The sequence below is a fragment of the Numida meleagris genome, chromosome 6 (genome assembly GCF_002078875.1).
Source record: "Numida meleagris isolate 19003 breed g44 Domestic line chromosome 6, NumMel1.0, whole genome shotgun sequence".
In the NCBI taxonomy this organism is placed as follows: Eukaryota; Metazoa; Chordata; class Aves; order Galliformes; family Numididae; genus Numida; species Numida meleagris.
This window is the reverse complement of record NC_034414.1, coordinates 7,719,464-7,731,827: the sequence shown is the minus strand read 5'-3', so window position 1 is coordinate 7,731,827 and position 12,364 is coordinate 7,719,464. Positions and strand designations below refer to the sequence as shown.

The 12,364-nt window shown below is 45.0% G+C and overlaps 1 long non-coding RNA gene across 22 annotated transcripts in view; it reads right to left on the bottom strand.

Annotated features, from left to right (window-relative positions):
• The window catches only part of LOC110402020, a 160,255-nt gene that overhangs the window by 20,231 nt on the left and 127,660 nt on the right, over window positions 1-12,364 (bottom strand). The window lies entirely within an intron of this gene.

Sequence of the window (12,364 nt, the reverse complement as noted above, 5' to 3'; positions counted from 1 at the left end):
CAACTAGAACTGACAAGAACAGACTAGTTAACTGGGGTTGTGGTGAAAGAAAGAAAAAAGAGAGTACAGGGGGATATCCTGCATCGACTGGAGTCAATGGGAGCATGACCAGGACTTGGCCAAAAAAAAAAAAAAAGTACATCTGGCTCATCTTCTTCAAAAGGAGAGCTTTTGAGTACACCACGTCCCCTCCCACACACCCCAGTTCTCCTTTCGGGTGGCAGATGTTCCACTGCCATTTTTAAAATGCCACCAGAGCTCACCCCGTGTGGGAGATGAATGGGTTGAGAACAACATGCAGACATGGTCTGTTTTGACCCTGATTTCACTTCTTTGTTCTCTATTAAGTATATGGTTTCAGCACTTTGAAGTGGGTGAGCTGTTTCAGAAGGAACCTGCTCCTTAATTAAGGTTCCATATCTTAATTAATTTAGGTTAAAAATCATAAACCTTCTACCTTCGGGAAAAATGCCATGCAGCGTTTCAGGTTGGCAGTCCCAGCGTAACATAGCACCATTCGCGTTCTCACCAGCTGCCTTCAGCACACACAATGGCCTCTCCCTACTTAAGCACAGTCTAGCTTACGTGATTTCAGCATCGTGGTCGCAGGACGAAGAAGACAGACCAGTTGCTGTGTGCTATTTTATGAAGTGTTGCATGATGAGCTCTAAGTGGGCCACAGACTTGGTGTCTGCTTTCTTTTTTTCCTCTCAAGATGCAGCCAGTTTGACAATAGAGATACAGAACACATTTAATGCTCGCTAAACCAGGAGTAAAAGGACAGTTCAGAGCACAGCAGTGTGCTAGCAGATGTCTATAGTTCCCCACACACTACTCTAGCTGTTCATCCCAACCCTGTGCTTTCACAGCCTTACTATTGTTGTCTGGGGCCCTTTGAGAGAGCAGAAGCAGCTGAACAATCTGTCACACCAAACAGCAGTAGCTTAGCAGTGTTCGTAAATCATTACCTACCTTGTAGAGAGGTGTTACACTCAATTGGCTAGTGGTTGTAAATTGTTATATGATTGCTGTTGTTTTGTGAGAGCTGGAGCTGTGCTGGAAACACTCGAGGCACGGTGAAGGTGGGAGAGGCAGGAGGGAGTAGATAGGGAATGTACAAGGAGAAGATTGAAAAGGAAAATTGTAGAAACCCAGAGTGCAAGTGGGGAGGAAAAAAAAAAAAGAAGAATGGAATATTACTTTTCAAAGAAAAAGAAAATCTGAGCAAAGGAGAAAATAGTAAGAAAGCATAAAAAAGATGATAGTTTCAAGACCAACAAAAACACAAATTCCATCGGAAGGAGAGGAGATCTAAAACTAAAAAGGCTACAACAAATATTCACCTTTATGTGCGTAAATAGAATTGCCTTTTTTGCTCCTAAATTGCTTCTTACTTGTCCTTCCTTTTACTTCCACATACATTCTTAAGGACTGTCTTTAAGCTGAAAGGGAAAGGGCTGCTGGAGCCCTCCCTTATACGGGAGGTGTTGCATTCCTCACAGGGGGCTCAACAGAAAAAAAAGCCCCAAAATCTCAGCAAGGCACCCAAGAGCCTCCCTAGTTCATGAAGCATCATTACCTTGGTTTCAGTTGGAAAACAGAGTGAGAAAGCAATATCCAGAACACTATCTGAAACTACCAACTGAGCAAAGACACTTGAGCACAAGTGACTGGTGTCAATTTATCCAGCAGGAGTGTTTTTTCAAACCAACTGCCTTCTACGCATACATGCTTGGGGACAAGGTCAGAGATGCACACATGCACACACACACAGACAAGTGCATACACACAAACGCACCAAGTCGTTATAGGCTTAGGTTAATGAATTTCAAAAACATTGCTTTCCATGCCCCTCACCCTGTCCTAGAGGTTACAGCATAAAAAGGCAAACCTGCTGTTGTTAAACTGCAGCAGATAGCCAAATGAAAATTTTTCGGAAGTCTGCTTCCAAAAGTCTGTCAGCTTTTTGAAATACCCACACAGAGGGAGCCTCAGGAATTACAGCTTTTCCCCTTCTCTAGCTGGTAAGATCAGGGCGCCAGGAAGGCTGGTGGCTGGGGCCACCAGAGCAAATGGTGCCAGAGCTGTGCTGTGTCCTTTTTCATTCCTCTCATACAGTTCAAAAAGGAGACTAATTCACTACTACTGCTTACCTTGCAGTGCACCTTAATGCTTTGCTTTCTAGACCTCCAGCAAAGGCAGAAGATGCAGAGATTTACTTCCTGTTCAAACAGAGTGCTGAGCTGTATGTGCAGCCAACCTTGCCAGCAGGCTAACACGCTACAAACTGATTTCTTTTCCTGCCCCAAACCTGTAAGTTTATTAGGTGTATTTAAAGGTCCTTCTCTTTTTTTTTATTGGCAGAGCCTAAAGAATAAGGTTTTTTCCCAGACTTTTAAAAATTCCTTTCTGCTAAGATCATATATTCTCTGCAGCATTATCAGAGAATTTACTTTTTCCAAGGTACTTGTCTTCTCTTATTCTTCCACCTGCGATGCTGAACTTCAAAGCTAACATTACACTTGGCAAAAAGTATAAGCACTGCATTCAGACTTGTAAGCATTTCCTTTGGTACACTATGACAACACTTCCTTTTCGATGCAGCTCTACATCAATTAGAGGGTGGGGAAACCCGCATCTTCTTCATGCTTGGCCTTGCCATTAGTGTTAAACTGAACCCACATAGGACCAACTCAGACAATGAAGTACTGGAATCAATCATGTTGCACACACATTGCACCATTCCACTGCACAGATAATTTGATTACTTAATCATAAAATATTTGCATTGGTTTTACTTTGACTATATTGTTTTTTTAATAGGTTTTAATCTAAGCTTTGTCATCAGAACACCACAATGGGTAGAAACTTGGCAGTGCAGTCCACCTCCACGGTTGCCAGCAATAACACGGCAGCCACAACACCAGTTGCAGCAGGGCAGGCATTCCCCTATCTCTGCCAGCGATCTCCTCCTTGAGGGAGGTGGTTGTGAGCAATGTTTGGGAGGTGCCCCGAGACTCTCTCCCCAGTGATGGGCTCTGGATAACTGCACAGGAGCAGGTAGCTAGGCACAGCACCAAGCACACTCCCAGCTTTTGGGAGATGACCTGCTAGCTGTAGGCACAGGATGACAGGTCAGTTCTCCTGCTCATTGGCACATGCCTCCTAATCAGCAAAAGCACAGAATGGCATGTGGGCAGTGAACTAGCACGTACACAACTGTGGTATCAGCCTAGCATTTTTTTCCCTACAAACCAAACGTCTTCCCATTAAGATCATCAACATCAGAGCTAGAAGTGGTCCAAAGGTAATGGCTACTCCAAGAGAGCAAGTCTAAAGGCTCAAGAGCCATAGACTGGAGACAAACGGGAGGTCTGGGTGGTCAGGCAGGCTCTGCCCGCATCCTGCTCTAGGCCAGTGTGGTTCCTCGGTTTAGGAGGAGTTGGGAAGATAACTCTCTACACCTGCAAATGGCAGCAGCAAGGGGACAGTACAGGCACAGTGGAGAAGGCCAGCTTGAAGATACTTGGACACTAACAGAAAGGAAGCACTAGGCATAGGGATTAGCCATCATCTGGGGATGAAGCTGATGAAGCAGGAGATACAGGGTAAAGGCTGCTTCAGAGAACTGCATAAGTCTTTTTCCATTATCTCTGGTCATACGTTAAAAAGACACAGACAAAAGTCAGCACTAACCAGCTGAATGCATCTGGAAAAGTATCAGTGAAAGAGAAATGAACACAGAGAACCAAACTGAGGCAAGTGTACAGGGTGTTCATTAACACAGCCAATAATCTGGTAGGGGAGACACTGAGCAGTGGAAGGGGACAAGAACATCAGACCGTTCCTGAAATAACGAAAAATACCCCCACAAAACTAGACTATTCTTGGGTGTGCCTACAAGATGGATGGGAAACCTGTGGATGCAGCAGAAGTTGGATTTACAGATAAGACAGATCTGGGAGGGCATGGAGAGTTCAAGATCAGGGCTGCCAACAGGTTCACTGAGAAGGAGGGAGATGGAAGGTAGAGAAAACAAGGAGAGAAAAACCATGGAAGTAGAGCTGCACAACAGAGATCTGTGAAATGGCCTGCCAGCTCCAGCAACCAGCTGTTCCCTACTAGAAGAACTTGTGGTGACAGGAGGCAGTGCGGTGTGCCCGTGCCTGCAAAACTGGGAGACGAGAGAAGCAGTGAAACTAACAGCTCTCCAAACACATGCTCATGTCAGAAAAAAAAACAACACATTGTCTGGAGCTCATTTTTGGCTGCCTATTGACAGGACAGACAAGTAGTTATGCGTAAGAGATGGTCACAATTACAAAGGAGATCGATAGACACTGGCACTTCTACAGTATAATTGAGAAATCTGCACAGTGTAGATAAGTAGATTGTTACCCTCATGGTCCCAAAATGACAGGCATGTAATCACCCTTTGTAATGGGGCTGGGGAGAGCTGAGGAGGAGAAGGGGGTTGTTAGTTTCTCCAACAAGAACACGCGAAAATCTATAAAATTTAAGCTTCCTGTACAGCAGTTAAACAAAAGATTCTGTTCAGCTGTTCACAGTGTAGCTGAAGCTGTGACTATGGGCTCAGACCGTGTGTTGTTCAGCTCTACTGAGGCCTAAAAAACAGCCTCAGTGCAGAGAGTGCGTACAGTTCCACAGTTCAGCCCCACATGTATAGGAAATGCATACAGGCATACAGAGAGGCCACAGAAGGAGGCAAAGAAGCAGAAACATCTCTGCCAGCAAGCGAACAAAAAAACGCCTGGAAGCCTGACCAAAATACAACCCTAAAAGTATCCAAAAGCAACATTCATTCCTGCTTCCTTCTATCTCAAGATTGTATCAATCTCAGCAATAACTGGAATTAAACCTCTGTGTGATAATGAAGTTGGCCTTTGTACTTACAACGAAGCGTTACTTTGTGATCTAGATGTCTGATAAAAACCCTCTGCTAGAAGCACAGGAGGCTCATGCATGTTCCAAATTTTCACCTCAGACCCTCTAGAGAAGCCTGAATCTTTGCAGATGTCTAAAGAAGGATGTAGCCCTAAGACAATAGCTAGATCTTGAAGGGCTCTCATGCCTGTTGCTGCAGCGCAGCCTAACACAGAGCACGGGGTGACCGGGAGTCTCACCATGCTTTCCTGCAGTCATTTCATGACTGCAGCCTGTCTCAATCTGTTTACCTGCAAGTACTAGGTATAATCTGGTTAGATAAGACCATTACCACGGTACGTAACCTTTGGACTTTGGCTTCAGGCTTCTACTTTCCCTTCTGGAGAGAGCACATCATATTTCACTGTCTATTTTATTTCTTTCTCCCTTATTACAGTTGTGCTCAGTACGCTACACGGATTGATTTTCCTGGAGGCACAAACAAGCAGATAGAATCTAGAGGATGTTTAAATAAAGGGAATCATTTTAAATGGTCTTTGAATTAATAAATATATATAAAGATAAATAAGAAACACAGAGATATATAGGACATATAGGTAGTACAAACAAATCATGATCCATCTGTCCAGGGTGCTCTGTTCATGTGTGCACTCTGTGCTAGGATATCCTCAAAAGCAATATGCCTCTGTTCTTCATCTTTCTGGATGCACTTGTGATCCCAGCTGGGACACAGGAAATTATCCGCAATCTCAAGTGAAGGATGGGTCACTAGATAATGTATTGTGCCTGGTAGGAAGAGTTTATCCTAAAAGAATACCTAAAAGGCACAGTCTACCTCCTTGACTTACTGAGTCTGAGCTGACAGAATATGCACTTCCAGTGTAGGCTCTACTAATTAGCACAAGAGAAAATAACTACCAATTTAAAGACACCGGTGTCTTGCAGGCAGATTGGGTCACTGTAGTTTTTTTAACATTAAATTCTCACCTCTCTTGCCGTATTCCTGCCAGCCACTGACCCTCCTTTGATCAGCTACAGATCTTAAGTCTGCCTTCCATTCTCTGGACTCATGTTCACAAAGAATAGCTACAGAATTCTTCATGAATAACTACGAACAGCAACTGCTTCTGAGTCTCCTTTGGAGATGGGTCAGACATTTATTGACCAGTTAACACAAGATTAAGTGGGACCCTCAGCACAAGGTGAGCAGGATTAGATATTTAGTTTCATCCTTTTTTGCAGCCTCTAGTGCACTGTATACGTAATGTGATGGATACATTTCTGTATCCAGAAGTGTATCCATCAATACAAATCAGGCACCAAAGTTCAAGATTTGACCCACCTGAACAGCTTCTACAAAAAAAAAAACAAACCTGTTCATCCTCATCCCATTTCTCTCTACAGTCTGGTGTAGAAACACAGTTTGATATTAGGGAATAACTCTTATCTATCACCTTAGTCTACATGTATTTTTAATAAGCAAATGTATCAACTTTTCCATTATGTTCCAAAGCTCTCCCCTGTACCAGCAATCCTACCTATCACTTTCAATCACTAAAACCAATTAAACGTTAGCCCAAATCTCCACTTAACACATGGAAAACTGTGGCAGTTACCATAAAATTCTGGCTTCTTGGGTTCTGCTATGACAACAAAGTTCACACTTCTAAAAAATGTCTAATTGTTAGTTCTACTTCAGGTCAAGTGCTTATTTGTCTGTATTTCTTCATTTCACTGCCACTGTACAACAAGCTATGTATTCTCTTGGCTTGGATGCAAACTTCCCATTGCCTGGCCTGTGTGCTGTCTTAAAATAATGGAGGTCTTGTCACTCCTGGAGACCTCAGTGTACCCCTGCTGTAGTACAAGCAGAAATTTAAAGCACCAAGTTACTTTCAAGCCTTGCTCCCAACTACTGTTGAAGGTTGGTCACTGGAGGAAATAGACTTCAATTTTAGTCAATCAGACTACTTTTATATCCCTCTGAAGAAGGTCAAGACCATAGGAATGCAAGACAGAAATACCTTGGCATGAGATGGTTTAAAGCTTAGTAAGGCACCTCAATTGAATTACACAGTTCCAGGGAAACTGGAAGCATATAGAAACCACCTGACTCTCCACAGAAAAGTTATTACTCAAAAGGGTTTTTGCTTACCAAATAATCTGATCTCTGGCAACTGCAAAACGGTTCTCCTGCTCTCTTTGAACTGAATTTCAATATGTACTTGCATGAAGAACATAACGAAGTACATGCCTACGGCAAGTGCACTTTAAAGCACTGCTCTTTACTCCTAGAGACATTTCCAGGAAACGCGAAGCGGCAGGATAAAACACCTCTGGCTTTATCACAGACTCTTTCTGCTGTGTCACTTTTTGCTCAGGGGCTGACACTTGGACAGACAGGACTGAGCACATGCACAGCGCAGCAGATCTGCCCGGCTCTTGGCCACGCAGGAGAGTCGTGCCTCACTGGAAGGCAGACGTGATGAGGCCTGTAACCTGAAGGCACCACACAGCATTTTAGAAGAACTGCGAGGCACAACTCCAAAGGCCAATTCCTTCACCTACCACGTCTTTACACAAGCAAAATATACACCAAATATAACTGTCCAAGTTATACTGCAGTAGCTGACAGCAGGATTTATCTTTCTCTATGTTCAAAAATCCCACCCTGGTGAAGTGGGACACTTAAAAGCAATGATCAGGCATGCTGCTCGTTCATGAGTGTCTAGTGGCTCACTCTGAATAGCTCACGTGCAGCCTGAGCATAGTCTTACAAGTAAAATGGCTTTTTCACCTCTTTCTGAAGCGTCATCTAGGAAGGCCTCCTCATGTTACACATCCTCCAGATGAATCCTTGGTTAGAGACAGGCAGCTTTTCAGGCCCAGTGGGACTGGGTCACCAAAGGCAGCCTGCAGCAGCTTGCTGAAGGGGCCAGGCTCATCGGCATCTCTTAGGGCTCTGAGTTATCTCTGCTGCTCCACCCTGAGGCCCAGAGAAACATCACTAGTTTTTTCAGCTCTGCTTTTACTGAATAACTCAGCTAATAGCATCAGATGAAGCAGTGATTTTCTGATGTTTGGCCAAACTGTTAATATTGTCGTTCTGGCACATGTTAACAAGTACAGACAGGTCTGGGTATTAGTCATATTTCTAGAGGCAGTTTTTTTCTTATTCTCTGTCTCTTTTTTTTTCTTATCCATTGTTACTGGGCTTCAAAGCCCTCAGCAGAAACAGATGCGTGAGTGTTATAAAATTATGTTGTTAAAACAGGGCTGTTTTCCAGCTTTACACAAGTTGTAGGTCAAAAGACACTACAGGCAGGAGGACGAACCATTCTGCACTGAGAAAAGATGCAATAAAGAATTACAGGCTAAGAATCAAGTACTTACTCCTAAGGCATGCCTAAATTGACACCACTCTCCCAGATCTAATTTAGTTTATATGTATATGCACCTTACTCTATGGTGTTCAATCTCCAAACTGATATAGTGGGATTGGTGGTATGTCTGACTCAGCAGCCACTGCACGCACAAGCTTTTCAGTACTTTGGCACATTTTCACTGGTCCTCCAGCATCATTAAATGTATCCTGGAGGTGACCTCTATGGTACTGGAATGCTTCAGAAGCGTGTATTTATTTTTCTGGGGCTCCTCTGAGCAGAAGCTTGGCCTGCAGTCCTCAGCAAGTCTGTGCTGCTGAAGGTTGCCTTCCGTAAGGTTCAAAGCATTCAAGCCTTATACGTGCCCTAGTCCTGAATTAGATAGACATCGGTATACGAAAAGTTTCTAAAGGAACTCTTGCAATGAGCTCTGTTTCTTAGAGAAGCATTGGGTCACTACTCTACCTTACCTATAGCTGCTGTTTGTATAACAAGTTCTTCAAGTAACATAAAAAAGAAACCCATTCATTCTGTTTGCACAAGCCAGGCTGACTTACAGTTGTTATGCAGGAAACAAAAATAAATACAAATCAATAAGGAATGGGAATGATTAATCACAGACAGCGGAGCAGTGAAGCTTGTTACCGGCACCGATCAGTCCCACTATTGCTTCCAGCCGAGCAGCCCAGGCCACAGAACAGGGCCGTGTGCTCAGATGCGACAGCTGAGCAGAGCGCGTCCCTGCCGCAGCCCGCCTGCTCCTTTGTGGCCCGACAGGCTGCGGCAACCGTGACAGCAGGGACTGCACTCAGCAGAGCAACAGATTGCAAAGCAGCCGGCGATACCAGGGCCACGCTTATGTGGCAAAATGTGCTACGATACCAAGAGGCGAGCTGCCTGCTGCACTACGGCAAAGCAGATTGCATAGCATTAGCGCTGGTGACAACAGGGCACTCATTGTGTGGGACAACAAGTCACACAGAGAATGTGCAAATGCGATTGGTTGGGCCCACTTAACATATGCACAGCAGAGTGACATATGGCAATTGGTGACTTTCCTGCCACAGATGCTGAAAGGCTTTGTTTCCATACAGCGTGCGGTGCAGACCCAGTACATTGTTTCCCTTTTGGTGGGGAGCAGTGAGTGCCAGCAGCGCACACCCCCAGCCTCCGCACGCCGCAAATTCCTGGTGCCCGAGTGCCTCTAGCTGTGCTGCGCACATGCTCCTACGGAAACTCTGCCCACCAGCCAAAGCTCTGGGCATGCTGAGAAGTATGTTTCATTTTGAAACACAGCTGAGATGAACTCCCTTTTCAGTTCCTTGTGCCCTTCTCATTAGGTTTCTACACGCTTAGATAATGCCACAGCCCGAAGCAATTTCTAAAGATGTTTGCTTTTTCATTAGAATCTTTGTTTGCAATAGTTTCTCCCTATGAAGGACACAAATATATAACTAGATTATAGTGACAAACAGATTGCTTTTCAACACTGTTAAGCAAATGTTTAAATGGAGGTAAAGATGGACAATGCAGAGTGATATCTTCTTGGACACAGGACAGAGACAAATGGAAAAGAGGTTCAGTCAGCTAGCTCTTGCAGGAAAAACATGGAAGAAGATTTTGTAATCCCAGTACGGGCTGTGGGTGTGTTCGCCTGCACAGAGCCACAAGATGAGGACAGTCTGACAACTACAATACCAGACTAGGGCTAAGATACAGAGATCTACTCTCCTCTCTGCCACCATCCACCCGCATGACCATCGGCAAACTGCTTCAGCTCACATCCCTCAGAAATAACGACAATGACACTCCTCCTAGCTCACCGCTTTGGGATTGCCTGCTGGCTGCAAAGCAGAAGGTGAGGTAGCAGCTGACCTTACAGCACCAGATCATTTCACGCAGGCCACCGAAGATTCATGAAACAGTAACAGCATCCACCAAGCTGAGGATGTAAGGGTCAAAGTCTTTGCACCTTATTTCCTATTTCTGGCACTCCTGGTCTTTGCTATTTTCTATTTTTCATCCACCTGTGGCAAAGAAGAATCCACATCTACACAGATTTAAAATACTTTGTATATATACACAAAGGAGGCCAAGCAATCAAAGTTAGATGATAATTAAGTGCCACCTCCTGCAAGGGGATGGGAGTTGATACGTATTCTGTCCACTCCAGATTTCTGCCTCACCAGACCGCAAGACACAGAACCAGGCTAAGACATGGAGCTGGCAGCTGCTGCCACCTCCCACGAGGGAGCTTCTTCAGAGCTGCCCAACTGTGTGCACTTTTATTAGCTTTATGCTCCTTTTGCTTTTTAAGAATTAGTGAAGGAAACATGTTGCTTTGAAAAGGGGCTATGGAGTAGCCGTACTCCAAGCCAGGGGTAACATGACTTGCTTCTACCACGCTGCAGAAGAAAGCAGCAAAAGAATGACCATGAGTGCTGAGACCACTTGAAGATCACCAGAGGGCTGGGTTACGCTTGCTCTAGGACCCTCAAAGTAACTTGTTACCATGGCCCCCAATGTCTCCCTGAGTTTCTGTATATCCATGCAGAAATATGAGCACATGTGCAGTAAGTCTGATTAGATCTGACTGCATCGTATTTACTCTGCAAGCACCAACCATCTGTGCAGCAACTGTCCAATATGTCCAGGCTACAACAGACCCTCTGGATCTGTATGGTGTTGATGCACACATTTGCAGTGCTCATCCAATACCTCTGGCTGGCTGGCTCATCTCTCAGAACTACCGTTTCACACACTCTGTTATGAAGAAATCTCAGATAAACAGCCTCAGTCCTCAAATTAGGCCTTAATAAAACTGTAGAAATGGGGAACAACACGAGGTGCTTTTGGGGAAAACTGGATTTGCAGTAGTCCTGTCTCTGTGGCTTTGAGTATAACCTGAAGAATTATTAATCAATTGACTGGGAAAGAGCATATGGGGGAAGAGTTTTACCTTGAGACTAGCTCCATCTGCAGCCTTATTTTCAGCACCCAGCACAAGGCACATCTTTTAGAACAGAATAGAATATAACAGTTCATTTGGAAGAGACCTACAAAGATCATCAAAACTCAGCTACCTGATGGCTTCAGGGATAAACAAAAACTAAAGCATATTATTAAGGATGTTATCCAAATGCTCCTTGAGCAGTGACAGGCATGGGGCATTGACTACCTCTCTAGGAAGTCCGTCCCAGTGCTTGACCGCCCTCATGTTAAAGAAATTTTTCCTAATACCCAGCCCTTAGACAAACATTTGTTCATTGCTACTCCTGGCTGGAAAGACTTTCTGGAAATGAACGGAGTCAGTCTGGAAAACCTGTGCTCTCCATTCCTGTTGGCATATCAGTTTGTCTCATGCTTTCCAACATCACAGGATGGTGCAAAACAGCTTCAGTGATCCAGACTGAAAAGTAGTTGTCGGTCTTTCCATTTTAAATGATGTTGCCGTCAGGAAGATCACATCAAAAGCTGCTGATAAGGTGGTAAAAAATGAGGCAATTTCTGAATGTCCTGGAATATCCGAGAGCAGAATCTGGCCCCAGCAATTCTCTGCAGCCTTTCACTCTTTCCCCCCGGCGCTCATTTCCCCAGCTCCCCGGACAGCCGGGCGGCTCTCCGTGTCTGCGGCCCGGCAGCGCCACCCAGCGGCCCGCAGCCGCACGGGCAGGGAACGCCTGGGGGCCGGCCCTGCGCCGGAGCCGCCAGCCCGCAAACCTTTACCGTGCAATGGGCCGCTTCTCCGCAACACGTTCCGGATGTGAGACGGGGTGAGCATGAAGAAGGACTTAGGCCAGGGAAATCCCGCAATTTATATTATACAGGAGACCAGATTAGATTATCACAGTGGATCCTAGGGGCTTTAACGTGTGAATGTGCTGTCAAGCTAACAGCTTCTCTAACTCCCCACCCTGCGCAGCTGAAAGACCTGTTTCTAGAAATGCTCGCTATCTTATTGCATAAGACACCATACTCACTGGCCACCTTGCTCAGCTCTCATCTGCCTGGCACCCGGTACAAATTACACTGCTACGAGGGAGTTAACGGAGCCCCTGCAAGTGCAATTGTGGTCT